A 25038-nucleotide genomic window follows, 5' to 3' on the forward strand; every position below is an offset into this window, starting at 1 on the left:
GAGTGCAAATGGCTGAGCCCCACACGGGTGAACCACCTTCTTGATCACGGTATCTCTTCTGCTTAGATGGAGGAAAAGTGTCTCCGTGCCAACATTTTCCGCTAACGGTAACCACTTTGTGTTCTGATAATATCATATCACATCGACCTGCGTTAAATGCCGTTTAGGAATGCACTTGCCACAGAGTAGTGAAAAAGTAGTTTATTTTGTTTACTAGATTATATCAGTGAACCACTAGATTCCCATCATGCAACACTGTCGAAAAAATCACCAATTACTTTTTAATATCTTAACCCATCTGATATCACAAATGTTTGCGATATGACGAAATACAATCACATTCAGACACACACACACACACAGACAAATGCATGAAACCAATTGATTTATTATCGATAACATCTCAGATTCTCTTGTGCTTTTGATTTACTCCATAAAAGAAGGGTTGTAATTCCAACATGGAAAACACAGGGCCATCAGACACCAGTCCAGTTCCACTCCTCACCAGCATTATTTCCTTTGATCATTTGAACAGGGCGAGGGAGCACAGAGCACACACAAGCTGCATTCAGTAACAATATTCTTATTTGTCTTATGCATAAAAGGCAGTTGCTCCCTGACAACACAAGGAACTTTGATCGTATTAAAAGGGCAGGGGAGACTAGCCCATAGAAGCTGCATTTAGTCAATTCAGCATCAAATGCTTACTACAAGGCAGTGTTGCTGATGAAATAATGCCACACCCCCTAGTGGACAAAAGGCTTACAGCACCTGGTATTCCCAGGCGGTCTCCCATCCAAGTACTAACCAGGCCCGACCCTGCTTAGCTTCCGAGATCAGACGAGATCGGGCATATTCAGGCTGGTATGGCCAGTAAGCGAAGGTACATCTCTTGGTACACCATATAAAGTCAAAGTGAGTCTGATAAACAGACATTGCATTCTCACCAATTAGATAAGCAGCTTGAACTTTGGCTCACTCAAAAAGTGGAAGAAATTACATATACTGTAGCCATCACTTTTTAGCACAGATAGTTGGATGAAATACAAACAAACCTTGCAAACATTTCTAAGCGAGGGCACATATTTCAGCCTTGTGGGAAAAAACGGACAAATACAATGACTTCTGACAAATACATCATCAGCAACAGTTTCCCATGCAGCTATCCTACTAGCCACAATAAATACACAAAAGCTCTGGATGTTGAAAACCTATTGCATTGTTCTGTGCTAAGGAGGAACGCATGTATGGACAATTTCATATTGGAAGCGCATGGGGCGCGTATGACACATCATGACCGGGGGGGGGGTTAGAGTGGCTTCTCAACTATCTCCTGATTGAAGTACCAGCGTGGCATAAATACAATGCTGCATTTCGCAACATAATGTTTCGACAAAATGCCAACAATATTTTGCTACAAACAAATGTTTCCACCTTTCGATTGGTCCACAAAGTCTCCTTCACAACTGACTTCAAAGATCTCCATAAGCACAGTCAGTTGACTCAAGTCATCCTTAAGCCTGCCGCCAAGCAACAGTTTATCATTAACAAAGACATCAGGGTAAAGCTCAAACGAGCACTACCATAAATTTTGCAATCGGATTCCCACATTTGGAAAATTCGCAAGGGGTCAGCACAGCCAGAGTGCAATGGCTGAGCCCCACACCGGGTGAACCACCTTCTTGATCACGGTATCTCTTCTGCTTAGTGGAGGAAAAGTGTCTCCAGTGCCAACATTTTCCGCTAACGGTAACCACTTTGTGTTCTGATAATATCATATCACATCGACCTGCGTTAAATGCCGTTTAGGAATGCACTTGCACACAGAGTAGTGAAAAAGTAGTTTATTTTGTTTACTAGATTATATCAGTGAACCACTAGATTCCCATCATGCAACACTGTCGAAAAAATCACCAATTACTTTTTAATATCTTAACCCATCTGATATCACAAATGTTTGCGATATGACGAAATACAATCACATTCAGACACACACACACACACACAGACAAATGCATGAAACCAATTGATTTATTATCGATAACATCTCAGATTCTCTTGTGCTTTTGATTTACTCCATAAAAGAAGGGTTGTAATTCCAACATGGAAAACACAGGGCCATCAGACACCAGTCCAGTTCCACTCCTCACCAGCATTATTTCCTTTGATCATTTGAACAGGGCGAGGGAGCACAGAGCACACACAAGCTGCATTCAGTAACAATATTCTTATTTGTCTTATGCATAAAAGGCAGTTGCTCCCTGACAACACAAGGAACTTTGATCGTATTAAAAGGGCAGGGGAGACTAGCCCATAGAAGCTGCATTTAGTCAATTCAGCATCAAATGCTTACTACAAGGCAGTGTTGCTGATGAAATAATGCCACACCCCCTAGTGGACAAAAGGCTTACAGCACCTGGTATTCCCAGGCGGTCTCCCATCCAAGTACTAACCAGGCCCGACCCTGCTTAGCTTCCGAGATCAGACGAGATCGGGCATATTCAGGCTGGTATGGCCGTAAGCGAAGGTACATCTCTTGGTACACCATATAAAGTCAAAGTGAGTCTGATAAACAGACATTGCATTCTCACCAATTAGATAAGCAGCTTGAACTTTGGCTCACTCAAAAAGTGGAAGAAATTACATATACTGTAGCCATCACTTTTTAGCACAGATAGTTGGATGAAATACAAACAAACCTTGCAAACATTTCTAAGCGAGGGCACATATTTCAGCCTTGTGGGAAAAAACGGACAAATACAATGACTTCTGACAAATACATCATCAGCAACAGTTTCCCATGCAGCTATCCTACTAGCCACAATAAATACACAAAAGCTCTGGATGTTGAAAACCTATTGCATTGTTCTGTGCTAAGGAGGAACGCATGTATGGACAATTTCATATTGGAAGCGCATGGGGCGCGTATGACACATCATGACCGGGGGGGGGGTTAGAGTGGCTTCTCAACTATCTCCTGATTGAAGTACCAGCGTGGCATAAATACAATGCTGCATTTCGCAACATAATGTTTCGACAAAATGCCAACAATATTTTGCTACAAACAAATGTTTCCACCTTTCGATTGGTCCACAAAGTCTCCTTCACAACTGACTTCAAAGATCTCCATAAGCACAGTCAGTTGACTCAAGTCATCCTTAAGCCTGCCGCCAAGCAACAGTTTATCATTAACAAAGACATCAGGGTAAAGCTCAAACGAGCACTACCATAAATTTTGCAATCGGATTCCCACATTTGGAAAATTCGCAAGGGGTCAGCACAGCCAGAGTGCAATGGCTGAGCCCCACACCGGGTGAACCACCTTCTTGATCACGGTATCTCTTCTGCTTAGTGGAGGAAAAGTGTCTCCAGTGCCAACATTTTCCGCTAACGGTAACCACTTTGTGTTCTGATAATATCATATCACATCGACCTGCGTTAAATGCCGTTTAGGAATGCACTTGCACACAGAGTAGTGAAAAAGTAGTTTATTTTGTTTACTAGATTATATCAGTGAACCACTAGATTCCCATCATGCAACACTGTCGAAAAAATCACCAATTACTTTTTAATATCTTAACCCATCTGATATCACAAATGTTTGCGATATGACGAAATACAATCACATTCAGACACACACACACACACAGACAAATGCATGAAACCAATTGATTTATTATCGATAACATCTCAGATTCTCTTGTGCTTTTGATTTACTCCATAAAAGAAGGGTTGTAATTCCAACATGGAAAACACAGGGCCATCAGACACCAGTCCAGTTCCACTCCTCACCAGCATTATTTCCTTTGATCATTTGAACAGGGCGAGGGAGCACAGAGCACACACAAGCTGCATTCAGTAACAATATTCTTATTTGTCTTATGCATAAAAGGCAGTTGCTCCCTGACAACACAAGGAACTTTGATCGTATTAAAAGGGCAGGGGAGACTAGCCCATAGAAGCTGCATTTAGTCAATTCAGCATCAAATGCTTACTACAAGGCAGTGTTGCTGATGAAATAATGCCACACCCCCTAGTGGACAAAAGGCTTACAGCACCTGGTATTCCCAGGCGGTCTCCCATCCAAGTACTAACCAGGCCCGACCCTGCTTAGCTTCCGAGATCAGACGAGATCGGGCATATTCAGGCTGGTATGGCCGTAAGCGAAGGTACATCTCTTGGTACACCATATAAAGTCAAAGTGAGTCTGATAAACAGACATTGCATTCTCACCAATTAGATAAGCAGCTTGAACTTTGGCTCACTCAAAAAGTGGAAGAAATTACATATACTGTAGCCATCACTTTTTAGCACAGATAGTTGGATGAAATACAAACAAACCTTGCAAACATTTCTAAGCGAGGGCACATATTTCAGCCTTGTGGGAAAAAACGGACAAATACAATGACTTCTGACAAATACATCATCAGCAACAGTTTCCCATGCAGCTATCCTACTAGCCACAATAAATACACAAAAGCTCTGGATGTTGAAAACCTATTGCATTGTTCTGTGTCAAGGAGGAGCGCATGTATGGACAATTTCATATTGTAAGCGCATGGGCGTATGACACATCATGACCATGGGGGTTAGAGCGGCTTCTCAACTATCTCTTGATTGAAGTACCAGCGTGGCATAAATACCATGCTGCATTTCGCAACATGATGTTTCCACAAAATGTCAACAATGTTTGGCTACAAACAAATGTTTCTACCTTTCAATTGGTCCACAAAGTGTCTTTCACAACTGACTTCAAAGATCTCCATAAGCACGGGCAATTGGCTCAAGTCATCCTCAAGCAATTAAACAAGACATCAGGGGAGAGCGCGGACGCAGTCCCCCACTACCATAAATTATGCAATCGAGATTTCCACATTTGGGAAATTCACAGGGGTCAGCATAGCTGGCGTGCAATGGCTAAGCCTCGCCCTGGGTGAACCGCCTTTCTTGATCACGGTATCTCCCTTGCCAGGTAAGTATGAGTTATAGTCATCGGTGGAGGGCAAGTGTCTCCAGTGCCAACATTTTCCGCTAACGGTAACCACTTTGTGTTCTGATAATATCATATCACATCGACCTGCGTTAAATGCCGTTTAGGAATGCACTTGCACACAGAGTAGTGAAAAAGTAGTTTATTTTGTTTACTAGATTATATCAGTGAACCACTAGATTCCCATCATGCAACACTGTCGAAAAAATCACCAATTACTTTTTAATATCTTAACCCATCTGATATCACAAATGTTTGCGATATGACGAAATACAATCACATTCAGACACACACACACACACAGACAAATGCATGAAACCAATTGATTTATTATCGATAACATCTCAGATTCTCTTGTGCTTTTGATTTACTCCATAAAAGAAGGGTTGTAATTCCAACATGGAAAACACAGGGCCATCAGACACCAGTCCAGTTCCACTCCTCACCAGCATTATTTCCTTTGATCATTTGAACAGGGCGAGGGAGCACAGAGCACACACAAGCTGCATTCAGTAACAATATTCTTATTTGTCTTATGCATAAAAGGCAGTTGCTCCCTGACAACACAAGGAACTTTGATCGTATTAAAAGGGCAGGGGAGACTAGCCCATAGAAGCTGCATTTAGTCAATTCAGCATCAAATGCTTACTACAAGGCAGTGTTGCTGATGAAATAATGCCACACCCCCTAGTGGACAAAAGGCTTACAGCACCTGGTATTCCCAGGCGGTCTCCCATCCAAGTACTAACCAGGCCCGACCCTGCTTAGCTTCCGAGATCAGACGAGATCGGGCATATTCAGGCTGGTATGGCCGTAAGCGAAGGTACATCTCTTGGTACACCATATAAAGTCAAAGTGAGTCTGATAAACAGACATTGCATTCTCACCAATTAGATAAGCAGCTTGAACTTTGGCTCACTCAAAAAGTGGAAGAAATTACATATACTGTAGCCATCACTTTTTAGCACAGATAGTTGGATGAAATACAAACAAACCTTGCAAACATTTCTAAGCGAGGGCACATATTTCAGCCTTGTGGGAAAAAACGGACAAATACAATGACTTCTGACAAATACATCATCAGCAACAGTTTCCCATGCAGCTATCCTACTAGCCACAATAAATACACAAAAGCTCTGGATGTTGAAAACCTATTGCATTGTTCTGTGCTAAGGAGGAACGCATGTATGGACAATTTCATATTGGAAGCGCATGGGGCGCGTATGACACATCATGACCGGGGGGGGGGTTAGAGTGGCTTCTCAACTATCTCCTGATTGAAGTACCAGCGTGGCATAAATACAATGCTGCATTTCGCAACATAATGTTTCGACAAAATGCCAACAATATTTTGCTACAAACAAATGTTTCCACCTTTCGATTGGTCCACAAAGTCTCCTTCACAACTGACTTCAAAGATCTCCATAAGCACAGTCAGTTGACTCAAGTCATCCTTAAGCCTGCCGCCAAGCAACAGTTTATCATTAACAAAGACATCAGGGTAAAGCTCAAACGAGCACTACCATAAATTTTGCAATCGGATTCCCACATTTGGAAAATTCGCAAGGGGTCAGCACAGCCAGAGTGCAATGGCTGAGCCCCACACCGGGTGAACCACCTTCTTGATCACGGTATCTCTTCTGCTTAGTGGAGGAAAAGTGTCTCCAGTGCCAACATTTTCCGCTAACGGTAACCACTTTGTGTTCTGATAATATCATATCACATCGACCTGCGTTAAATGCCGTTTAGGAATGCACTTGCACACAGAGTAGTGAAAAAGTAGTTTATTTTGTTTACTAGATTATATCAGTGAACCACTAGATTCCCATCATGCAACACTGTCGAAAAAATCACCAATTACTTTTTAATATCTTAACCCATCTGATATCACAAATGTTTGCGATATGACGAAATACAATCACATTCAGACACACACACACACACAGACAAATGCATGAAACCAATTGATTTATTATCGATAACATCTCAGATTCTCTTGTGCTTTTGATTTACTCCATAAAAGAAGGGTTGTAATTCCAACATGGAAAACACAGGGCCATCAGACACCAGTCCAGTTCCACTCCTCACCAGCATTATTTCCTTTGATCATTTGAACAGGGCGAGGGAGCACAGAGCACACACAAGCTGCATTCAGTAACAATATTCTTATTTGTCTTATGCATAAAAGGCAGTTGCTCCCTGACAACACAAGGAACTTTGATCGTATTAAAAGGGCAGGGGAGACTAGCCCATAGAAGCTGCATTTAGTCAATTCAGCATCAAATGCTTACTACAAGGCAGTGTTGCTGATGAAATAATGCCACACCCCCTAGTGGACAAAAGGCTTACAGCACCTGGTATTCCCAGGCGGTCTCCCATCCAAGTACTAACCAGGCCCGACCCTGCTTAGCTTCCGAGATCAGACGAGATCGGGCATATTCAGGCTGGTATGGCCGTAAGCGAAGGTACATCTCTTGGTACACCATATAAAGTCAAAGTGAGTCTGATAAACAGACATTGCATTCTCACCAATTAGATAAGCAGCTTGAACTTTGGCTCACTCAAAAAGTGGAAGAAATTACATATACTGTAGCCATCACTTTTTAGCACAGATAGTTGGATGAAATACAAACAAACCTTGCAAACATTTCTAAGCGAGGGCACATATTTCAGCCTTGTGGGAAAAAACGGACAAATACAATGACTTCTGACAAATACATCATCAGCAACAGTTTCCCATGCAGCTATCCTACTAGCCACAATAAATACACAAAAGCTCTGGATGTTGAAAACCTATTGCATTGTTCTGTGCTAAGGAGGAACGCATGTATGGACAATTTCATATTGGAAGCGCATGGGGCGCGTATGACACATCATGACCGGGGGGGGGGTTAGAGTGGCTTCTCAACTATCTCCTGATTGAAGTACCAGCGTGGCATAAATACAATGCTGCATTTCGCAACATAATGTTTCGACAAAATGCCAACAATATTTTGCTACAAACAAATGTTTCCACCTTTCGATTGGTCCACAAAGTCTCCTTCACAACTGACTTCAAAGATCTCCATAAGCACAGTCAGTTGACTCAAGTCATCCTTAAGCCTGCCGCCAAGCAACAGTTTATCATTAACAAAGACATCAGGGTAAAGCTCAAACGAGCACTACCATAAATTTTGCAATCGGATTCCCACATTTGGAAAATTCGCAAGGGGTCAGCACAGCCAGAGTGCAATGGCTGAGCCCCACACCGGGTGAACCACCTTCTTGATCACGGTATCTCTTCTGCTTAGTGGAGGAAAAGTGTCTCCAGTGCCAACATTTTCCGCTAACGGTAACCACTTTGTGTTCTGATAATATCATATCACATCGACCTGCGTTAAATGCCGTTTAGGAATGCACTTGCACACAGAGTAGTGAAAAAGTAGTTTATTTTGTTTACTAGATTATATCAGTGAACCACTAGATTCCCATCATGCAACACTGTCGAAAAAATCACCAATTACTTTTTAATATCTTAACCCATCTGATATCACAAATGTTTGCGATATGACGAAATACAATCACATTCAGACACACACACACACACAGACAAATGCATGAAACCAATTGATTTATTATCGATAACATCTCAGATTCTCTTGTGCTTTTGATTTACTCCATAAAAGAAGGGTTGTAATTCCAACATGGAAAACACAGGGCCATCAGACACCAGTCCAGTTCCACTCCTCACCAGCATTATTTCCTTTGATCATTTGAACAGGGCGAGGGAGCACAGAGCACACACAAGCTGCATTCAGTAACAATATTCTTATTTGTCTTATGCATAAAAGGCAGTTGCTCCCTGACAACACAAGGAACTTTGATCGTATTAAAAGGGCAGGGGAGACTAGCCCATAGAAGCTGCATTTAGTCAATTCAGCATCAAATGCTTACTACAAGGCAGTGTTGCTGATGAAATAATGCCACACCCCCTAGTGGACAAAAGGCTTACAGCACCTGGTATTCCCAGGCGGTCTCCCATCCAAGTACTAACCAGGCCCGACCCTGCTTAGCTTCCGAGATCAGACGAGATCGGGCATATTCAGGCTGGTATGGCCGTAAGCGAAGGTACATCTCTTGGTACACCATATAAAGTCAAAGTGAGTCTGATAAACAGACATTGCATTCTCACCAATTAGATAAGCAGCTTGAACTTTGGCTCACTCAAAAAGTGGAAGAAATTACATATACTGTAGCCATCACTTTTTAGCACAGATAGTTGGATGAAATACAAACAAACCTTGCAAACATTTCTAAGCGAGGGCACATATTTCAGCCTTGTGGGAAAAAACGGACAAATACAATGACTTCTGACAAATACATCATCAGCAACAGTTTCCCATGCAGCTATCCTACTAGCCACAATAAATACACAAAAGCTCTGGATGTTGAAAACCTATTGCATTGTTCTGTGCTAAGGAGGAACGCATGTATGGACAATTTCATATTGGAAGCGCATGGGGCGCGTATGACACATCATGACCGGGGGGGGGGTTAGAGTGGCTTCTCAACTATCTCCTGATTGAAGTACCAGCGTGGCATAAATACAATGCTGCATTTCGCAACATAATGTTTCGACAAAATGCCAACAATATTTTGCTACAAACAAATGTTTCCACCTTTCGATTGGTCCACAAAGTCTCCTTCACAACTGACTTCAAAGATCTCCATAAGCACAGTCAGTTGACTCAAGTCATCCTTAAGCCTGCCGCCAAGCAACAGTTTATCATTAACAAAGACATCAGGGTAAAGCTCAAACGAGCACTACCATAAATTTTGCAATCGGATTCCCACATTTGGAAAATTCGCAAGGGGTCAGCACAGCCAGAGTGCAATGGCTGAGCCCCACACCGGGTGAACCACCTTCTTGATCACGGTATCTCTTCTGCTTAGTGGAGGAAAAGTGTCTCCAGTGCCAACATTTTCCGCTAACGGTAACCACTTTGTGTTCTGATAATATCATATCACATCGACCTGCGTTAAATGCCGTTTAGGAATGCACTTGCACACAGAGTAGTGAAAAAGTAGTTTATTTTGTTTACTAGATTATATCAGTGAACCACTAGATTCCCATCATGCAACACTGTCGAAAAAATCACCAATTACTTTTTAATATCTTAACCCATCTGATATCACAAATGTTTGCGATATGACGAAATACAATCACATTCAGACACACACACACACACAGACAAATGCATGAAACCAATTGATTTATTATCGATAACATCTCAGATTCTCTTGTGCTTTTGATTTACTCCATAAAAGAAGGGTTGTAATTCCAACATGGAAAACACAGGGCCATCAGACACCAGTCCAGTTCCACTCCTCACCAGCATTATTTCCTTTGATCATTTGAACAGGGCGAGGGAGCACAGAGCACACACAAGCTGCATTCAGTAACAATATTCTTATTTGTCTTATGCATAAAAGGCAGTTGCTCCCTGACAACACAAGGAACTTTGATCGTATTAAAAGGGCAGGGGAGACTAGCCCATAGAAGCTGCATTTAGTCAATTCAGCATCAAATGCTTACTACAAGGCAGTGTTGCTGATGAAATAATGCCACACCCCCTAGTGGACAAAAGGCTTACAGCACCTGGTATTCCCAGGCGGTCTCCCATCCAAGTACTAACCAGGCCCGACCCTGCTTAGCTTCCGAGATCAGACGAGATCGGGCATATTCAGGCTGGTATGGCCGTAAGCGAAGGTACATCTCTTGGTACACCATATAAAGTCAAAGTGAGTCTGATAAACAGACATTGCATTCTCACCAATTAGATAAGCAGCTTGAACTTTGGCTCACTCAAAAAGTGGAAGAAATTACATATACTGTAGCCATCACTTTTTAGCACAGATAGTTGGATGAAATACAAACAAACCTTGCAAACATTTCTAAGCGAGGGCACATATTTCAGCCTTGTGGGAAAAAACGGACAAATACAATGACTTCTGACAAATACATCATCAGCAACAGTTTCCCATGCAGCTATCCTACTAGCCACAATAAATACACAAAAGCTCTGGATGTTGAAAACCTATTGCATTGTTCTGTGCTAAGGAGGAACGCATGTATGGACAATTTCATATTGGAAGCGCATGGGGCGCGTATGACACATCATGACCGGGGGGGGGTTAGAGTGGCTTCTCAACTATCTCCTGATTGAAGTACCAGCGTGGCATAAATACAATGCTGCATTTCGCAACATAATGTTTCGACAAAATGCCAACAATATTTTGCTACAAACAAATGTTTCCACCTTTCGATTGGTCCACAAAGTCTCCTTCACAACTGACTTCAAAGATCTCCATAAGCACAGTCAGTTGACTCAAGTCATCCTTAAGCCTGCCGCCAAGCAACAGTTTATCATTAACAAAGACATCAGGGTAAAGCTCAAACGAGCACTACCATAAATTTTGCAATCGGATTCCCACATTTGGAAAATTCGCAAGGGGTCAGCACAGCCAGAGTGCAATGGCTGAGCCCCACACCGGGTGAACCACCTTCTTGATCACGGTATCTCTTCTGCTTAGTGGAGGAAAAGTGTCTCCAGTGCCAACATTTTCCGCTAACGGTAACCACTTTGTGTTCTGATAATATCATATCACATCGACCTGCGTTAAATGCCGTTTAGGAATGCACTTGCACACAGAGTAGTGAAAAAGTAGTTTATTTTGTTTACTAGATTATATCAGTGAACCACTAGATTCCCATCATGCAACACTGTCGAAAAAATCACCAATTACTTTTTAATATCTTAACCCATCTGATATCACAAATGTTTGCGATATGACGAAATACAATCACATTCAGACACACACACACACACAGACAAATGCATGAAACCAATTGATTTATTATCGATAACATCTCAGATTCTCTTGTGCTTTTGATTTACTCCATAAAAGAAGGGTTGTAATTCCAACATGGAAAACACAGGGCCATCAGACACCAGTCCAGTTCCACTCCTCACCAGCATTATTTCCTTTGATCATTTGAACAGGGCGAGGGAGCACAGAGCACACACAAGCTGCATTCAGTAACAATATTCTTATTTGTCTTATGCATAAAAGGCAGTTGCTCCCTGACAACACAAGGAACTTTGATCGTATTAAAAGGGCAGGGGAGACTAGCCCATAGAAGCTGCATTTAGTCAATTCAGCATCAAATGCTTACTACAAGGCAGTGTTGCTGATGAAATAATGCCACACCCCCTAGTGGACAAAAGGCTTACAGCACCTGGTATTCCCAGGCGGTCTCCCATCCAAGTACTAACCAGGCCCGACCCTGCTTAGCTTCCGAGATCAGACGAGATCGGGCATATTCAGGCTGGTATGGCCAGTAAGCGAAGGTACATCTCTTGGTACACCATATAAAGTCAAAGTGAGTCTGATAAACAGACATTGCATTCTCACCAATTAGATAAGCAGCTTGAACTTTGGCTCACTCAAAAAGTGGAAGAAATTACATATACTGTAGCCATCACTTTTTAGCACAGATAGTTGGATGAAATACAAACAAACCTTGCAAACATTTCTAAGCGAGGGCACATATTTCAGCCTTGTGGGAAAAAACGGACAAATACAATGACTTCTGACAAATACATCATCAGCAACAGTTTCCCATGCAGCTATCCTACTAGCCACAATAAATACACAAAAGCTCTGGATGTTGAAAACCTATTGCATTGTTCTGTGCTAAGGAGGAACGCATGTATGGACAATTTCATATTGGAAGCGCATGGGGCGCGTATGACACATCATGACCGGGGGGGGGGTTAGAGTGGCTTCTCAACTATCTCCTGATTGAAGTACCAGCGTGGCATAAATACAATGCTGCATTTCGCAACATAATGTTTCGACAAAATGCCAACAATATTTTGCTACAAACAAATGTTTCCACCTTTCGATTGGTCCACAAAGTCTCCTTCACAACTGACTTCAAAGATCTCCATAAGCACAGTCAGTTGACTCAAGTCATCCTTAAGCCTGCCGCCAAGCAACAGTTTATCATTAACAAAGACATCAGGGTAAAGCTCAAACGAGCACTACCATAAATTTTGCAATCGGATTCCCACATTTGGAAAATTCGCAAGGGGTCAGCACAGCCAGAGTGCAATGGCTGAGCCCCACACCGGGTGAACCACCTTCTTGATCACGGTATCTCTTCTGCTTAGTGGAGGAAAAGTGTCTCCAGTGCCAACATTTTCCGCTAACGGTAACCACTTTGTGTTCTGATAATATCATATCACATCGACCTGCGTTAAATGCCGTTTAGGAATGCACTTGCACACAGAGTAGTGAAAAAGTAGTTTATTTTGTTTACTAGATTATATCAGTGAACCACTAGATTCCCATCATGCAACACTGTCGAAAAAATCACCAATTACTTTTTAATATCTTAACCCATCTGATATCACAAATGTTTGCGATATGACGAAATACAATCACATTCAGACACACACACACACACAGACAAATGCATGAAACCAATTGATTTATTATCGATAACATCTCAGATTCTCTTGTGCTTTTGATTTACTCCATAAAAGAAGGGTTGTAATTCCAACATGGAAAACACAGGGCCATCAGACACCAGTCCAGTTCCACTCCTCACCAGCATTATTTCCTTTGATCATTTGAACAGGGCGAGGGAGCACAGAGCACACACAAGCTGCATTCAGTAACAATATTCTTATTTGTCTTATGCATAAAAGGCAGTTGCTCCCTGACAACACAAGGAACTTTGATCGTATTAAAAGGGCAGGGGAGACTAGCCCATAGAAGCTGCATTTAGTCAATTCAGCATCAAATGCTTACTACAAGGCAGTGTTGCTGATGAAATAATGCCACACCCCCTAGTGGACAAAAGGCTTACAGCACCTGGTATTCCCAGGCGGTCTCCCATCCAAGTACTAACCAGGCCCGACCCTGCTTAGCTTCCGAGATCAGACGAGATCGGGCATATTCAGGCTGGTATGGCCGTAAGCGAAGGTACATCTCTTGGTACACCATATAAAGTCAAAGTGAGTCTGATAAACAGACATTGCATTCTCACCAATTAGATAAGCAGCTTGAACTTTGGCTCACTCAAAAAGTGGAAGAAATTACATATACTGTAGCCATCACTTTTTAGCACAGATAGTTGGATGAAATACAAACAAACCTTGCAAACATTTCTAAGCGAGGGCACATATTTCAGCCTTGTGGGAAAAAACGGACAAATACAATGACTTCTGACAAATACATCATCAGCAACAGTTTCCCATGCAGCTATCCTACTAGCCACAATAAATACACAAAAGCTCTGGATGTTGAAAACCTATTGCATTGTTCTGTGCTAAGGAGGAACGCATGTATGGACAATTTCATATTGGAAGCGCATGGGGCGCGTATGACACATCATGACCGGGGGGGGGGTTAGAGTGGCTTCTCAACTATCTCCTGATTGAAGTACCAGCGTGGCATAAATACAATGCTGCATTTCGCAACATAATGTTTCGACAAAATGCCAACAATATTTTGCTACAAACAAATGTTTCCACCTTTCGATTGGTCCACAAAGTCTCCTTCACAACTGACTTCAAAGATCTCCATAAGCACAGTCAGTTGACTCAAGTCATCCTTAAGCCTGCCGCCAAGCAACAGTTTATCATTAACAAAGACATCAGGGTAAAGCTCAAACGAGCACTACCATAAATTTTGCAATCGGATTCCCACATTTGGAAAATTCGCAAGGGGTCAGCACAGCCAGAGTGCAATGGCTGAGCCCCACACCGGGTGAACCACCTTCTTGATCACGGTATCTCTTCTGCTTAGTGGAGGAAAAGTGTCTCCAGTGCCAACATTTTCCGCTAACGGTAACCACTTTGTGTTCTGATAATATCATATCACATCGACCTGCGTTAAATGCCGTTTAGGAATGCACTTGCACACAGAGTAGTGAAAAAGTAGTTTATTTTGTTTACTAGATTATATCAGTGAACCACTAGATTCCCATCATGCAACACTGTCGAAAAAATCACCAATTACTTTTTAATATCTTAACCCATCTGATATCACAAATGTTTGCGATATGACGAAATACAATCACATTCAGACACACACACACACACAGACAAATGCATGAAACCAATTGATTTATTATCGATAACATCTCAGATTCTCTTGTGCTTTTGATTTACTCCATAAAAGAAGGGTTGTAATTCCAACATGGAAAACACAGGGCCATCAGACACCAGTCCAGTTCCACTCCTCACCAGCATTATTTCCTTTGATCATTTGAACAGGGCGAGGGAGCACAGAGCACACACAAGCTGCATTCAGTAACAATATTCTTATTTGTCTTATGCATAAAAGGCAGTTGCTCCCTGACAACACAAGGAACTTTGATCGTATTAAAAGGGCAGGGGAGACTAGCCCATAGAAGCTGCATTTAGTCAATTCAGCATCAAATGCTTACTACAAGGCAGTGTTGCTGATGAAATAATGCCACACCCCCTAGTGGACAAAAGGCTTACAGCACCTGGTATTCCCAGGCGGTCTCCCATCCAAGTACTAACCAGGCCCGACCCTGCTTAGCTTCCGAGATCAGACGAGATCGGGCATATTTTTTTTTTTTTTATCTTTTATTATGAAAAAAACACATAATATTTACAACATTCAATCAATAATAAAAAAGGATGAACAATTCATCCTTTTACAAAATCAAAAAATAAAAAATAAATAAAATAAAACCTATTAAAAAACACAATCATCCACTAAATCCACTTAATAATGAAATACAAGTTTCCCATTTGACAGAATTTCAATAAAAGTACTCCCCCACACAAACAATTTTTCAAAATTTCCTCCACCGTATCTATATATTATCTCTATATCTCTCTCTAATATGCTCCTAAAAAAACCTTCCACACTCACAATTTTCCCTTCATAATGACCTAAATTCCTTCTTAATCTTATCGCATATCTAGCATGACTTAGTATAAAATTCACCAAATTAAAATTTAAAACTTTACTTTTCCCATTTACACCAAAAAGAAACAACCTCCTCCACTCCACCCCAGTAAAAATCTCTTCTCCCCAATGTTTTACTAAAAGCCCTTTTAAAAACTCGTGAAAGTCTTTCAACCTACTACATTCAATAAAAAAGTGCATCAAATTTTCCACCCCCGTACCACAAATATCGCATTCTCTTTTAATATCCCTATTTATTTGATGCAAAACCACATTTGTAAAAATCCTATTATGTTTCAATTTAAAATCATTGTCTTCACATTCTATAAAATTATATTTTACATTTACATTCTTCCATATTGATTTTACATCCATGTTTGGAAACACCCTAGACCACACTTTCTCCGCAGCAGGACTTTTTATCTCTTTTAAAATACATTTTCTATAAACCATTTTAACTTTTAGACCTGATAAATCATGTTTCTCCCCATTACTTTCATAATATAAAACTGGTAAAGCCCTAGATCTTTTGACCACCTCTTTGTTTATTAAAATCACCCACTCCCCGGGAATACATCCTAATATTTTCTTGTACATATTCTCCACAGTAGTTTTACTTATTTCTTCATCTACTTCAACCACATTGTCATATATAGCCTGAAATGGAAGAAACCCAGGAATTACCTCATATGCTATGTCACCTATCTGCCTCATCCCAGCCCTCATAAAATATTTACAAAACAACATCATATTATTGCACTTTATCTTTGGATTTAAAAATATCGGCTGATTTAAAATATTTTCTAAACTGGTACATTCATAATAAATATTTGGTAAAAACCGCCCCCAAGCCTCAAACACTTCTCTGTAAAACAAAGGTATATTACCTAACATTTCCTTCTTCATACTCATCAATAAACCATTGTCCCCCATCCTCCCAACCTCCTGCAAATACTCTTTAAAAAACCTTTTCCACCCATAATCCAATTCACCAAATAAATATTTCCGTACCATTTTTACTCTAATTGCTGTTTTCCTTACACTTAAATCTACCAACTTCAAACCCCCCTCCTCATAACCTGCAATCAAAGTTTTAAAAGCTATTCTCACCCCCTTCCCTTCCCATAAAAAATCAACTACAATTTTATTCATTTCAGATAAAACCCATTCTGGCATATCCAAAACATTCATTACATAAATAAATATTGACATCAACAATGAATTTATGACAATTACTTTCCCTTTTAATTTCAAAGACCTCCCCCTCCACATATTTACCACCTTTCTAACTTTATTTATTACACCACTCCATGTCAAATCCCTAGCTTCCATTTCTTTCACCCCTAAAAACACTCCTAATACCTTAAAATAATCTTTAACCACTTTAAAAGGAAAATTCCCCTCATTAATCTTCCCAATATACATTACTACTGACTTCTCCATGTTAACCTTTGCACCCGATGCTTGTCCATATACTTTAAAACACTCCATCACCCTTTTTACACTACCCTCATCTCTAACTGTTATAGTGGTATCATCTGCGTATTGATGTATCAAACTAAAACCTCCTTGCGGAGTCTCTACACAATTTATAAGATTATCTCTTTTAAGAAATGCTGCTAAAGGTTCTACCGATAAAACGAATAATAAAGCTGATAAAGGACACCCCTGTCTCACAGATCTCTCAAGAATAAAAGAATCGGTTAAAACCCCATTACATTTCACCCTACTTTTTGCCTTCTTATATAATAATTTTATCCATCCTATTATTCTATTACCAAAACCATATTTATCCATTACCCTAAACATAAAATCATGTTCCACCCTATCAAAAGCTTTATTTAAATCTATGCTTAAAACAATTCCCCCCATCTTATCATGATTCATTTTATTTATCACATCTCTAATTGTATTAATTGTATCCGCAATATCTCTACCAGGCACACTATAATTCTGTGTAGGTGCTATAATATCATTTAAAACTTGCTTCATTCTATTTGCCAGTATCTTTGCTAAAATCTTATAATCCGAATTTAATAAACTAATTGGCCTATAATTCTCCAATTTTAATTTACTCCCCTTATTTTTATATAAAATCGTTATCAGCCCTGTCACCATAGATTCAGAAATACTATCATTATCCTCCATATATTGATAAACTTCCAATAAAATAGGTGCTAAAAAACTGGCATATATTTTATAAAACTCTGCAATTATTCCATCTACTCCAGGACTCTTATTTACTTGTAAACCCTTAATCGCATCTTTAACTTCAGTCAATGTTATCTTCCCATCACACATTTGTTTATCCTCTACATTAATTTGCACATCCACACTATCCAATATCTCCTTTACACACCCCTCATCCACCTCCCCTTTCTTAAATAAATCCTTATAAAAATTCTGCACTGTTTCTAAAACCTCTACATAATCATTGACAACTTCACCCTTTATATTTTCGATCTCTCTAATATATGTTCTCCTCTGTTTATTCTTCTCTAAACCAAGAAAAAATGAAGTACATTTCTCCCCCTCCAAAACATACTTTGCCTTACTTCTTATAATTGCACCCTTACACTTATCTATTTCATATTTAGTCAATTGTGCTTTTAATTCCAAAAACTTTCCTATATTATAATTAGGTTCACTGTCACACTTCCTCATTTCTTTATCCAATTTAGCCCTCAACTCATTTTCTTCTCTTTTCATCCTACCTCTCTTTTTCCTTGCATATCCTATACTAAAAACTTTTATTTTTTCCTTAACCTTATCCCACCATGAACACTTATCATTCTCTTTCTGCTTATCCTCCATTTCACATGCTATCAAAGATTTAAGTTGTTTCCCATATTCCTCATCTCCCAAATACCCTGCATTCATACACCATATTCCACCCCCTGTTCTTTCCTTATCTAATCCCACTGAAAATGTTAAACCTGCATGATCACTAAAAGTTGTAAAAACATACTTAATATCTTTCATAAAATTCCTTAAACCTTCTTTTACTAAAACCAGATCTATCCTCGTTTGTTTCAAATCCCCTAAAACCACCTGCCTTCTAGAAAATTCTCTTTTTTCTGGATTTTCCTCTCTCCATATATCAATTATTCCTTTTTCTAACATCATCTTCTTTAAAACCCCCCTAGATACATCACTTCTAAAAATAGCTCCTCTTGTCATATCCAGTCTATCCATTTTAACATTAAAATCCCCAACTACAATACAGTTTCCCTCACACCATTTCCCTATTTCTAAAAATAAATCTTTGCGCTCTATTTCAGTATTAGGCGCATAAATATTTATAATTCTAAAAACCATACTCATATATTCAAAATCTACAATTAAAATCCTCCCATTATTATCATTATATATCTGTTTCACATTATCCACCACATCCCTCCTCAATAAAATAGCAACCCCACTTGAATTCCCTCTGCCGTTGTTTACATAAATAAAATCCCTCCATATTTTTTTAACTTCTAAAACACATACATTATCCCAGTGCGTCTCTTGAATACATAAAATATCTGACTTCTTCATTTTTATTATTCTATTAAATTTTCCCATTGTCCTCAATCCATTTGCATTTATTGACATTATATTTACCATTCTAATAAATAATAAAATGATAAAATATAATTTCATTTTCCTCTACCTGTTATCCAGTTTCTTTCCTCTTCCACCCTTTCTCTCCCCCTCTTCCCGCCGCTTTCCTCTTCCTGTATCCTTCCCTCGTTCTTTCAATCTTTTCTCCATCCTCCGTATCCGATATCTCTTCCAAGTCCATGTTTTCCAGCCAACTCACCCTCTTGACATCCACATCCGTTGTGCTCCCCGTATTCATCTCCGTTCTTGTATAGTCGTTGTGCTCCCCGTGCTCATCACCGTCTCTGGTATTGTCATCAACTCCATAACCCCCTCCATTTCTTCACCCCCCGAGCTACTTGTTAGTGCTGTGCTTCCCCCAAAACCTGTGAGTCCCCCGTGCTTCCCCCCATTCCACTCCCCCCCTCCTCCTGAAAACTCCCTCTTCTTACTTCTGTAGTCCATACTGCTCCCAATTTCATTTATCTTCTGGTCCTTCTTCCTTCTTCCTTCCTCCGTCTCTCCACCTTCCACCACGTCCTCTCCTCCACCTTCTTCTCCTTCTTGCGACAATCCCACTGCTTCCTCATATATTGTTTGACTCCCCTCTTCAGCCCTAACCTCTCCACAGTTGCACTCCGCCACTCTCTTTCTGCATCCACCACAAAAATTCCTTTCCTTCTCTCCATCACATTCCCTCGCATAGTGTCCTTGATTGCCACACTTAAAACACTTAAATTCCGGGCAGTCTTTAACTATGTGCCCGGGTTGAATACACATACGACACACTCTGACCTGTTTGTCATGGAATGACTCTGAAATATTCTGCTCCCTCCAACGTCTCAATTCTTGTAGAATAAGGTAATGATGTCACTTTTTCTGTGAACTTGACCTTGCAGAAACGTGTCCCGTCAACCACCTCTGTTCCTGGCCAAACTCTCCTCCTTATCTCCGAGACAGCCGCCACTCCCCAGCTACTCAGCTTGCCCAGTATCACACCATCTTCTACATATACTGGGAGATTCATGAACGACACCACCACTTCCTTCACATTAATATCTCTCGCCAGAATCTTTGTATCCTTTATTCTTAATCCATCCATTAGACGTTCTTTTCCTTTTTCATTTCTCATCGTAATTTCGTACTTCTTCTCCCCTTTCATTCGGCATCCCACCACCTCTCCACACACCTCCTTAATTGCTCTTAGTAGTTCCATTGTCGTCACCTTGTCTTCTCCTTCCAACTCAATTGCCACCGTGTATTCCTTGCCATATTTCATTTCTTCTTTATCTTCATTTTTCTTCCGTTGCGCCTTTTCGTTGTCTTTGTCCATTCCGTTTGTCTTTTCCATGTTGTCCGTCATAGTAAAAAAATGAATCCAAAAAACTCTCCCCCAAGCAGAAAAACTGCAAGGGGGAAGACTAACCAAACTTAAAACTATTCAACTGAAGAAAATAATAAATTATATTGCAAAAACCAATTAATTAACAAAAATAGCTCTCGAGCAAACACTCTCCAGCAAACACTCACTCACAGCTCAGACACTCGCACCTGTCGTCACTTCTCCAATCAGGAAATGCGCATTCAGGCTGGTATGGCCGTAAGCGAAGGTACATCTCTTGGTACACCATATAAAGTCAAAGTGAGTCTGATAAACAGACATTGCATTCTCACCAATTAGATAAGCAGCTTGAACTTTGGCTCACTCAAAAAGTGGAAGAAATTACATATACTGTAGCCATCACTTTTTAGCACAGATAGTTGGATGAAATACAAACAAACCTTGCAAACATTTCTAAGCGAGGGCACATATTTCAGCCTTGTGGGAAAAAACGGACAAATACAATGACTTCTGACAAATACATCATCAGCAACAGTTTCCCATGCAGCTATCCTACTAGCCACAATAAATACACAAAAGCTCTGGATGTTGAAAACCTATTGCATTGTTCTGTGCTAAGGAGGAACGCATGTATGGACAATTTCATATTGGAAGCGCATGACACATCATGACCGGGGGGGGGGGGTTAGAGTGGCTTCTCAACTATCTCCTGATTGAAGTACCAGCGTGGCATAAATACAATGCTGCATTTCGCAACATAATGTTTCGACAAAATGCCAACAATATTTTGCTACAAACAAATGTTTCCACCTTTCGATTGGTCCACAAAGTCTCCTTCACAACTGACTTCAAAGATCTCCATAAGCACAGTCAGTTGACTCAAGTCATCCTTAAGCCTGCCGCCAAGCAACAGTTTATCATTAACAAAGACATCAGGGTAAAGCTCAAACGAGCACTACCATAAATTTTGCAATCGGATTCCCACATTTGGAAAATTCGCAAGGGGTCAGCACAGCCAGAGTGCAATGGCTGAGCCCCACACCGGGTGAACCACCTTCTTGATCACGGTATCTCTTCTGCTTAGTGGAGGAAAAGTGTCTCCAGTGCCAACATTTTCCGCTAACGGTAACCACTTTGTGTTCTGATAATATCATATCACATCGACCTGCGTTAAATGCCGTTTAGGAATGCACTTGCACACAGAGTAGTGAAAAAGTAGTTTATTTTGTTTACTAGATTATATCAGTGAACCACTAGATTCCCATCATGCAACACTGTCGAAAAAATCACCAATTACTTTTTAATATCTTAACCCATCTGATATCACAAATGTTTGCGATATGACGAAATACAATCACATTCAGACACACACACACACACAGACAAATGCATGAAACCAATTGATTTATTATCGATAACATCTCAGATTCTCTTGTGCTTTTGATTTACTCCATAAAAGAAGGGTTGTAATTCCAACATGGAAAACACAGGGCCATCAGACACCAGTCCAGTTCCACTCCTCACCAGCATTATTTCCTTTGATCATTTGAACAGGGCGAGGGAGCACAGAGCACACACAAGCTGCATTCAGTAACAATATTCTTATTTGTCTTATGCATAAAAGGCAGTTGCTCCCTGACAACACAAGGAACTTTGATCGTATTAAAAGGGCAGGGGAGACTAGCCCATAGAAGCTGCATTTAGTCAATTCAGCATCAAATGCTTACTACAAGGCAGTGTTGCTGATGAAATAATGCCACACCCCCTAGTGGACAAAAGGCTTACAGCACCTGGTATTCCCAGGCGGTCTCCCATCCAAGTACTAACCAGGCCCGACCCTGCTTAGCTTCCGAGATCAGACGAGATCGGGCATATTCAGGCTGGTATGGCCGTAAGCGAAGGTACATCTCTTGGTACACCATATAAAGTCAAAGTGAGTCTGATAAACAGACATTGCATTCTCACCAATTAGATAAGCAGCTTGAACTTTGGCTCACTCAAAAAGTGGAAGAAATTACATATACTGTAGCCATCACTTTTTAGCACAGATAGTTGGATGAAATACAAACAAACCTTGCAAACATTTCTAAGCGAGGGCACATATTTCAGCCTTGTGGGAAAAAACGGACAAATACAATGACTTCTGACAAATACATCATCAGCAACAGTTTCCCATGCAGCTATCCTACTAGCCACAATAAATACACAAAAGCTCTGGATGTTGAAAACCTATTGCATTGTTCTGTGCTAAGGAGGAACGCATGTATGGACAATTTCATATTGGAAGCGCATGGGGCGCGTATGACACATCATGACCGGGGGGGGGGGTTAGAGTGGCTTCTCAACTATCTCCTGATTGAAGTACCAGCGTGGCATAAATACAATGCTGCATTTCGCAACATAATGTTTCGACAAAATGCCAACAATATTTTGCTACAAACAAATGTTTCCACCTTTCGATTGGTCCACAAAGTCTCCTTCACAACTGACTTCAAAGATCTCCATAAGCACAGTCAGTTGACTCAAGTCATCCTTAAGCCTGCCGCCAAGCAACAGTTTATCATTAACAAAGACATCAGGGTAAAGCTCAAACGAGCACTACCATAAATTTTGCAATCGGATTCCCACATTTGGAAAATTCGCAAGGGGTCAGCACAGCCAGAGTGCAATGGCTGAGCCCCACACCGGGTGAACCACCTTCTTGATCACGGTATCTCTTCTGCTTAGTGGAGGAAAAGTGTCTCCAGTGCCAACATTTTCCGCTAACGGTAACCACTTTGTGTTCTGATAATATCATATCACATCGACCTGCGTTAAATGCCGTTTAGGAATGCACTTGCACACAGAGTAGTGAAAAAGTAGTTTATTTTGTTTACTAGATTATATCAGTGAACCACTAGATTCCCATCATGCAACACTGTCGAAAAAATCACCAATTACTTTTTAATATCTTAACCCATCTGATATCACAAATGTTTGCGATATGACGAAATACAATCACATTCAGACACACACACACACACACAGACAAATGCATGAAACCAATTGATTTATTATCGATAACATCTCAGATTCTCTTGTGCTTTTGATTTACTCCATAAAAGAAGGGTTGTAATTCCAACATGGAAAACACAGGGCCATCAGACACCAGTCCAGTTCCACTCCTCACCAGCATTATTTCCTTTGATCATTTGAACAGGGCGAGGGAGCACAGAGCACACACAAGCTGCATTCAGTAACAATATTCTTATTTGTCTTATGCATAAAAGGCAGTTGCTCCCTGACAACACAAGGAACTTTGATCGTATTAAAAGGGCAGGGGAGACTAGCCCATAGAAGCTGCATTTAGTCAATTCAGCATCAAATGCTTACTACAAGGCAGTGTTGCTGATGAAATAATGCCACACCCCCTAGTGGACAAAAGGCTTACAGCACCTGGTATTCCCAGGCGGTCTCCCATCCAAGTACTAACCAGGCCCGACCCTGCTTAGCTTCCGAGATCAGACGAGATCGGGCATATTCAGGCTGGTATGGCCGTAAGCGAAGGTACATCTCTTGGTACACCATATAAAGTCAAAGTGAGTCTGATAAACAGACATTGCATTCTCACCAATTAGATAAGCAGCTTGAACTTTGGCTCACTCAAAAAGTGGAAGAAATTACATATACTGTAGCCATCACTTTTTAGCACAGATAGTTGGATGAAATACAAACAAACCTTGCTAACATTTCTAAGCGAGGGCACATATTTCAGCCTTGTGGGAAAAAACGGACAAATACAATGACTTCTGACAAATACATCATCAGCAACAGTTTCCCATGCAGCTATCCTACTAGCCACAATAAATACACAAAAGCTCTGGATGTTGAAAACCTATTGCATTGTTCTGTGCTAAGGAGGAACGCATGTATGGACAATTTCATATTGGAAGCGCATGGGGCGCGTATGACACATCATGACCGGGGGGGGGGTTAGAGTGGCTTCTCAACTATCTCCTGATTGAAGTACCAGCGTGGCATAAATACAATGCTGCATTTCGCAACATAATGTTTCGACAAAATGCCAACAATATTTTGCTACAAACAAATGTTTCCACCTTTCGATTGGTCCACAAAGTCTCCTTCA

General features: G+C 40.6%; 12 non-coding genes and 10 pseudogenes across 12 annotated transcripts; all 22 read right to left on the bottom strand.

Moving 5' to 3' along the window:
* Positions 1–759: 759 nt before the first annotated feature.
* On the bottom strand, positions 760–879 carry LOC120038151. Its single transcript, XR_005474979.1, has one exon. It is a non-coding gene; the product is annotated as a 5S ribosomal RNA (ribosomal RNA).
* A 685-nt stretch (positions 880–1564) lies between these two features.
* LOC120038156 lies at positions 1565–1711 on the bottom strand (annotated as a pseudogene).
* Positions 1712–2404: 693 nt separating this feature from the next.
* Positions 2405–2523, bottom strand: LOC120038139. Its single transcript, XR_005474967.1, has one exon. It is a non-coding gene; the product is annotated as a 5S ribosomal RNA (ribosomal RNA).
* A 685-nt stretch (positions 2524–3208) lies between these two features.
* Positions 3209–3355, bottom strand: LOC120038157 (annotated as a pseudogene).
* A 691-nt stretch (positions 3356–4046) lies between these two features.
* Positions 4047–4165, bottom strand: LOC120038150. The gene has a single exon (XR_005474978.1). It is a non-coding gene; the product is annotated as a 5S ribosomal RNA (ribosomal RNA).
* Positions 4166–4815: 650 nt separating this feature from the next.
* On the bottom strand, positions 4816–4980 carry LOC120038154. The gene has a single exon (XR_005474982.1). It is a non-coding gene; the product is annotated as a U1 spliceosomal RNA (small nuclear RNA).
* Positions 4981–5690: 710 nt separating this feature from the next.
* Positions 5691–5809, bottom strand: LOC120038158. The gene has a single exon (XR_005474984.1). It is a non-coding gene; the product is annotated as a 5S ribosomal RNA (ribosomal RNA).
* A 685-nt stretch (positions 5810–6494) lies between these two features.
* LOC120038159 lies at positions 6495–6641 on the bottom strand (annotated as a pseudogene).
* Positions 6642–7332: 691 nt separating this feature from the next.
* Positions 7333–7451, bottom strand: LOC120038169. The gene has a single exon (XR_005474985.1). It is a non-coding gene; the product is annotated as a 5S ribosomal RNA (ribosomal RNA).
* A 685-nt stretch (positions 7452–8136) lies between these two features.
* LOC120038160 lies at positions 8137–8283 on the bottom strand (annotated as a pseudogene).
* Positions 8284–8974: 691 nt separating this feature from the next.
* On the bottom strand, positions 8975–9093 carry LOC120038176. Its single transcript, XR_005474986.1, has one exon. It is a non-coding gene; the product is annotated as a 5S ribosomal RNA (ribosomal RNA).
* A 685-nt stretch (positions 9094–9778) lies between these two features.
* Positions 9779–9925, bottom strand: LOC120038161 (annotated as a pseudogene).
* A 691-nt stretch (positions 9926–10616) lies between these two features.
* Positions 10617–10735, bottom strand: LOC120038140. The gene has a single exon (XR_005474968.1). It is a non-coding gene; the product is annotated as a 5S ribosomal RNA (ribosomal RNA).
* Positions 10736–11419: 684 nt separating this feature from the next.
* Positions 11420–11566, bottom strand: LOC120038162 (annotated as a pseudogene).
* A 691-nt stretch (positions 11567–12257) lies between these two features.
* On the bottom strand, positions 12258–12377 carry LOC120038152. Its single transcript, XR_005474980.1, has one exon. It is a non-coding gene; the product is annotated as a 5S ribosomal RNA (ribosomal RNA).
* Positions 12378–13062: 685 nt separating this feature from the next.
* On the bottom strand, positions 13063–13209 carry LOC120038163 (annotated as a pseudogene).
* Positions 13210–13900: 691 nt separating this feature from the next.
* On the bottom strand, positions 13901–14019 carry LOC120038141. Its single transcript, XR_005474969.1, has one exon. It is a non-coding gene; the product is annotated as a 5S ribosomal RNA (ribosomal RNA).
* A 685-nt stretch (positions 14020–14704) lies between these two features.
* LOC120038164 lies at positions 14705–14851 on the bottom strand (annotated as a pseudogene).
* Positions 14852–21852: 7001 nt separating this feature from the next.
* On the bottom strand, positions 21853–21999 carry LOC120038165 (annotated as a pseudogene).
* Positions 22000–22690: 691 nt separating this feature from the next.
* Positions 22691–22809, bottom strand: LOC120038142. The gene has a single exon (XR_005474970.1). It is a non-coding gene; the product is annotated as a 5S ribosomal RNA (ribosomal RNA).
* Positions 22810–23495: 686 nt separating this feature from the next.
* On the bottom strand, positions 23496–23642 carry LOC120038166 (annotated as a pseudogene).
* A 693-nt stretch (positions 23643–24335) lies between these two features.
* LOC120038143 lies at positions 24336–24454 on the bottom strand. The gene has a single exon (XR_005474971.1). It is a non-coding gene; the product is annotated as a 5S ribosomal RNA (ribosomal RNA).
* Between the last annotated feature and the right edge of the window lie 584 nt (positions 24455–25038).

Source organism: Salvelinus namaycush, unplaced genomic scaffold, assembly GCF_016432855.1.
Source record: "Salvelinus namaycush isolate Seneca unplaced genomic scaffold, SaNama_1.0 Scaffold2095, whole genome shotgun sequence".
Taxonomy (NCBI): Eukaryota; Metazoa; Chordata; class Actinopteri; order Salmoniformes; family Salmonidae; genus Salvelinus; species Salvelinus namaycush.